The 6,751-nt window shown below is 36.3% G+C and overlaps 1 long non-coding RNA gene across 1 annotated transcript in view; it reads left to right on the top strand.

Annotated features, from left to right (window-relative positions):
* The first annotated feature begins 2,404 nt into the window (after positions 1 to 2,404).
* LOC137982246 (uncharacterized) overlaps positions 2,405 to 6,751 on the top strand; it is an 18,906-nt gene continuing 14,559 nt past the window's right edge. Inside the window, exon 1 of the long non-coding RNA XR_011118646.1 lies at positions 2,405 to 2,549. This is a non-coding gene — a long non-coding RNA (uncharacterized lncRNA). The remainder of the gene's footprint in view (positions 2,550 to 6,751) is intronic.

The following is a 6,751-nucleotide window of genomic DNA, read 5'->3' as shown; positions in this document are numbered from 1 at the left end:
CAATTAAAAATGAGTAACGGTAAGAAAGATAATCAACTTGAATTAACCGCCAGTAGGTATAAGAATACTGTCTCTTCAATCTTTGATTACCTGCATAGTAACATGGAGGCTGCAGTACAACTTTGATAAGCAAACGCCCTGTCGGGTTTACCAGGGTATGGTCTATATCACAAATGTTCCCAATGGCAAGATCTTACAAACTCAGAAATTTCTTGGCACCACGCACATCATAAATGCAGTCCTAAGTAATTAGTAGGACAGGATGACCTTTGTTTTGAGCGGAGATTGAGTAAAGCGAAAACAACAAGCACAAAGATTGTTCAAGCTAGCAAATGACACTATGCTCCACATTGAAAAGTATATTTTGACGCATTAATCGACATTAACAAATGCAAGGACTGCGCTTATTGCCTAGAAAACAGAGAGCCTCCTTTCCGATTAAACATGATGAAACAGATAGATGCGAACTACCAGACGATTTCATTGCTAGGTTACCCCGAAGAAAGATCCTCAAATATGTGGCTAAAATAAATTGGTGACTCAGGTCTTGGTTGATAATTCGGTGGAGCAGACAGTATATGAAAAAATGTACATTGAGATCTCGCGGAAGGTTGTCACTTTTGGTCGCACGATCGCGGCAGCAGCCGTTTGACAGCTATTCTGACTGCTTTTGATTAAATTTGAAGGGATCTGGGACTACATTATCACGACCAAGCAGGTACCAGCCGGCTGGGAATTATTGTTGAGAGCAAACTGGGGATACAGATCAACCTAAAAGAGCTGGAAAATAGGATGTAGAGCAATCCCACCATTTCCTCAAGGAGTTGTCCAACAGCTGAATTTTTACCCCTATTCACTCCAACAATGATGACCTGCATTGCCGCAGGGCAACATTATTGCGTACCTCCAAGTACAAGTGATGCATTATCACTGAAAGCTCATGCATGTAAAGGCAAACCAGGCTATGGGGCGAGACAGCATTCCTCCGGGAATAAGTAAAATATTTGGCTATGAACTGGCCGAGCCTATAACAAAAATCTTTAACACATAGCTTTCTAGCGGTGATGTCCCCATTCTGTGGAAATACTCTAACATCGCACTATTCCGAAGGTGAAACAACCTCATTGCGAGAGCGACACCCGACCTATCTCGTTAAACCCTATTCTGTCTAAGGTCTAAGACTTTGTGGTCTCTTGGAGGCGCACGGCCTCTCCCTTCGCACCAAAGACAGGCAACCTCTCAAAAATTGCAAAACTGAATGCTTTAAAAGAACTTTTTTTTCCGGCAATGTGCCTCTATGCTCATGGCATATAATCTAGGAACTTATAGGCACGTAATGTACAATTTAATATATACTCCTAGTTTCTAGCCTTTTACCTAATAATTGTATCATATCTTTTATAATTGTAAGGCCCACTCCATTTTGAACACGATGCAATCAGTTTAAATTCTTTCGATTGATACCAATATTAATGTAAAAGAATTCGTAATTCGCTTATTTTTAAGCACGATGATTTTATTAATAAACTAGACTTACCCATAAAATTCACAAATTAACAAAGGCTAAAGGAAACCCTCTTGATAATATTGTCCCCATCTTTATTGCACCCTCTGCAAGTGAATGGCGAGCCATGCAACTCAAAACTGCTTCAGTTGAGCAACTCACATTGATTGGAACATAATAGTGGCAACACAGTCACGGCGGAGTTTCAATGCAATAGATGAATACATTTCCCGTCGACAATGTGGACAGTGGTCAATCATTCTCAGTCTCGAGTCGCATCAATTAACTGGGCAAATGCTGAGTACTGTTATGTCTCATCATAGGTTCAAGGTGTCAGTTTCTCTAAAACTTTCTTATTTAGCCGATATTTATGCCACGAGAATAAAATACACATCATTTTCAGTAATACTCCTTAAATGTACTTTAGAATCCAAAAAATTAGTAAATTTAAAAATATTTGATCGTTATTTTTTCCATGTGAGCTTCTAGAATTAAAAACAACTAGTCCTATTCTAGAGGTTTAAGCTACCAGGGATTTAAATTTATTTTATTTCTTTTTAAAAATCTTAAGTGTTTTTGACCGGGAATTCAAATTAAGTATGGTGCAAAATCAAAACAACGGCGACAAAAAAATTGAAAAACGTTGACACCATTTTGTTCACTATTCACTATTTCGGAGCCCGGTATATGAGACACTACCCCCTTAATTATGGAAATCGCACACTCATGAATCATTACTGTAGGATTCGTAGAAAGCCGCCATTTTCACCGATGGGGCTGAAATTTGCCGTGTTTACTGAGGAGAAATAGCCCCAGTTTCCCTGTAAATCTCGGCTTTGTAGCTTTCATGACGCCTACATGAGGTTCATTCTATTATAAGCAATTTGAGCCCGAGCGAAGGCGAAATTTTCAACTTTTTAAACGATCGCGGGGCGGTTTTACTAAACTGTTTCGGCCAAACAATTACACTACAGGCTTCGGAAAGGATAAAGGAAAGGACTGGGGTGCATTTGATGGAATTTCAACCATTAAATTTGCTGAAAAGGTAAGATTATTTTCAAAGCGTACAATTGCGTGTCCTTGCCACGTGTTCCTTCGATCTAACAGAATTGTGTTTTCCCTGAAAATATTCGCTTGTTTTCGCTTTCGATCGAACATATTTACGTTGATTACATGCCCAGTGAATTGTTTTAGCTTCTGGGATATATTTACCGTCGAAAAATCGGTTATTTGGGTGGTTTTTGGCAAACAGATGTTAATTATTCGTAATGCGATCTCTTCCGTTGCCATTAGCAACGGGTTGCAAATTTGACACTTTTATGCATTATCATATTACGTTTTGATCGCTAATCCAATTACTTCTAAAAATCCAAAAATATTCGTGCCTCATCAGTTTTCGGTCAAATTTATGTCCAAGTAAGCAGATAAATTGAGGAAAATCTTAGTTTTGCATCCAAAAATTCGTAATCAAAGCTAAAATGACCAAATTTTGCCTGGAAAACTTATTTTAGTGTTATTAATGTATTGTTTTTTGTCTTTGGCAAACGTTTGTAGACACGAATGAAGTTTCCTGTACTGTTAAGGTAATTCCTTAGTATTGCATTGCGCATCCCTACTGCGCACGATTTTCGCGTCATTAGAGCGCGCACATGAGCACGTGCGCGTGCAAAACGTAAGAGATTTCCCTCAATCTAAGCCCAATAGCGAAATAAATGCTTTTTTTTTCAGGTATTTGCTAAGAACAGTCTAATAAAGAACATATTTGAAGACGAAAAAAAGTTTCATAGTAGAACATGAATTTTTTTGGAAAACAGTTCCGTGCTGGGTGTATTTTGGCCAAGGCGAGGACTTCAAGCTAACCACGGAACTGTCCCAAAAAGTTCGCTATTCCCAAAACCAGGCAATCAAAAACGGCGTAAATGAAGAAATACTGCTTATGTGAATAAAAGAAGCTTTATTCTCAAAACAAAATTTTGTGTTTTTGAAGTAACCAAGACTTAATTCTCCATGAAGGTGAATCGATTTGTTAACGCGCAACCAGTGAAAATACCCCACTTTAAGAGCCTGCTGACGCCCCATTTTTTTATTGCATTTTTTTAATGTTGATATCATAAATGGTAATTATCCCAAGTTTCCAAAAAAGTTTGATAGTGTTACCAACGTTCGAAAAAGCATAATTTAAGGTAAACGCGAGTTCCTCTTTTTTTTCCTAAACTATATCTACGATAAGTAGATTTTGTATAATCGTCATGTGCCTTGCTAAAGCTTTCCAATAAGATCAAATTCAACTTTCTAGCCGAAAATTAAGGGGATATAAACCTTTTCAATCGGCCTAAAATATTTGAAATACAGTCTGTATGTGTTAAAATCGGGCAGATTAAAAACAATTTGTGCCCGGCATTCGCTAAGGAGTCTATGAAAATTTTTGAAGCAGTCAAAATGCAAATTATGGTGTTCTAATACGTATTACTATCCCTTGTCAGAATGATAACTAAAAAACGAAACAAAGTTTGGCCAAAGGATAATAATATCTCTAAAGTAGACAGTTTTGCAATTTTTATGATCTATAATGTATTGTTTTTTGTCTGCGGAAAAATTTTGAAGACACGAACGAAGTTTCCTGTAGTGTTAAGTTAATAGTGTTACCAACGTTCGAAAAAGCATAATTTAAGGTGAACGCGCGTACCTGATTTTCTCGAGTAAATGATATCTACGGTAAAAAGTTTTTGTGTAACCGTGTTTTGCCTTGCTTTAGTTTTCCAATAAGATCAACAAAACCTTTCCAGCCGAAAATTGAGAGGATATAAACCTTTACAAACGGCCTCAAAGATTTGACGCGAATTTATCCCGCAAAATGGAGTTCAATACACGCACTGCTTTACAGAACGATTTCAAACGCCAAACAGATGTGAGACTTTCAAAATTGGTCTCATTTAAAAGCATGGGAAATATACAGTCTGTATGTGTTAAAATCGGGCAGATTAAAAACAATTTGTTCCCGGCATTTGCTAAGAAGTCTATGATAAATTTTGAAGCAGTCAACATGCAAATTATGGTGTTGTAATACCTATCACTACCCCTTGTCAGAATGATAAGTGAAAAACGAAACAAAGTTTGACCAAAGCATAATAATATCTTTAAAGTAGACAGTTTTGCGATTTTTATGATGTATAATGTATTGTTTTTTGTCTGCGGCAAAAGTTTGAAGACACGAACGACGTTTCCTGTACTGTTAAGTTAATAGTGTTACCAACGTTCGAAAAAGCATAATTTAAGGTCAACGCGCGTACCTGATTTTCTCAAGTAAATGATGTCTACGGTAAATAGTTTTTGTGTAATCGTGTTTTGCCTTGCTTTAGCTTTCCAATAAGATCAATAAAAACTTTCTAGCCGAAAATTGAGGGCATATAAACCTTTAAAAACGGCCTCAAACATTTCACTCGAATTTTTTCCGCAAAATGGAGTTAAATACACGCACTGCTTTACAGAACGATTTCAAACGCCAAATAGATGGCAGACTTTTAAAATTAGTCTAAGTTAAAAGCATGGGAAATATACAGTCTGTATGTGTTAAAATCGGCCAGGTTAAAAACAATTTGTTTCCAGCATTCCCTAACAAGTCTATGATAATTTTTGAAGCAGTCAACATGCAATTTATGGTGTTGTAATACGTATTACTATCCCTTGTCAGAATGATAAATGGAAAACGAAAGAAAGTTTGGCCAAAGCTAAATAATATCTCTAAAGTAAACAGTTTTGCAATTTCTATGATGTATAATGTATTGTTTTTTGTCTTTGGCAAAAGTTTGAAGACACGAACGAAGTTTCCTGTACTGTTAAGTTAATAGTGTTACCAACGTTCGAAAAAGCACAATTTAAGGTGAACGTGCGTACCTGATTTTCTCGAGTAAATGATATCTACGGTAAATAGTTTTTGTGTAATCGTGTTTTGCCTTGCCTTAGCTTTCCAATAAGGTCAAATTAAACTTTCTAGCCGAAAATTGAGGGGATATAAACTTTTACAAACGGCCTCAAAGATTTCACACGATTTTTTCCCGCAAAATGGAGTTAAATACACGCACACTGCTTTACAGAACGATTTCAAACGCCAAATATATGGCAGACTTTCAAACTTGGTCTCACTTAAAAGCATGGGATATATACAGTCTGTATGTGTTAAAATCGGGCAGATTAAAAACAATTTGTTCCTGGCATTTGCTAAGGAGTCAATGATATTTTTTGATAAAGTCAACATGCATTTTATGGTGTTGTAATACCTATTACTACCCCTTGTCAGAATGATAACTGAAAAACGAAACAAAATTTAGCCTAATAATAATAATAATATCTCTAAAGTAGACATTTTTGCAATTTTTATGATGTATAATATATTGTTTTTTCTCTGCGGAAAAAGTTTGAAGACACGAACGAAGTTTCCTGTAGTGTTAAGTTAATAGTGTTACCAACGTTCGAAAAAGCATAATTTAAGGTGAACGCCCGTACCTGATTTACTCGAGTAAATGATATCTACGGTAAATAGTTTTTATGTAATCGTGTTTTGCCTTGCCTTAGGTTTCAAATAAGATCAAATTCAACTTTCTAGCCGAAAATTGAGCGGATATAAACTTTTACAAACGGCCTCAAAGATTTCACGCGAATTTTTCACGCAAAATGGAGTTAAATACACTCACGGCTTTACAGAACGATTTCAAACGCCAAATAGATGGCAAACTTTTAAAATGGGTCTGGCTTAAAAGCATGGGAAATATACAGTCTGTATGTTTTAAAATCGGTCAGATTAAAAACAATTTGTTTCCGGCATTCGCTAAGAAGTCTATAATAATTCTTGAAGCAGTCAACATGCAAATTATGGTGTTGTAGGGACGTATTACTATCCCTTGTCAGAATGATAGCTGAAAAAGGAAACAAAGTTTGGCCAAAGCTTAATAATATCTCTAAAGTAAACAGTTTTGCAATTTCTATGATGTATAATGTATTGTTTTTTGTCTTCGGCAAAAGTTTGAAGACACGAACGAAGTTTCCTGTACTCTTAAGTTAATAGTGTTACCAAGGTTCGAAAAAGCATAATTTAAGGTGAACGGGCGTACCTGATTTTCTCGAGTAAATGATATCTACGGTAAAGAGTTTCTGTGTAATCCTGTTTTGCCTTGTTTTAGCTTTCCAATAAGATCAAATTCGACTTCCTAGCCGAAAAGTGAGGGGATATAAACTTTTACAAACGGCCTC

Source organism: Montipora foliosa, chromosome 13 (assembly GCF_036669935.1).
Source record: "Montipora foliosa isolate CH-2021 chromosome 13, ASM3666993v2, whole genome shotgun sequence".
Classification (NCBI taxonomy): domain Eukaryota; kingdom Metazoa; phylum Cnidaria; class Anthozoa; order Scleractinia; family Acroporidae; genus Montipora; species Montipora foliosa.
The sequence above is the reverse complement of the archived record's forward strand: the minus strand, read 5'-3'. Positions and strand labels throughout refer to the sequence as shown.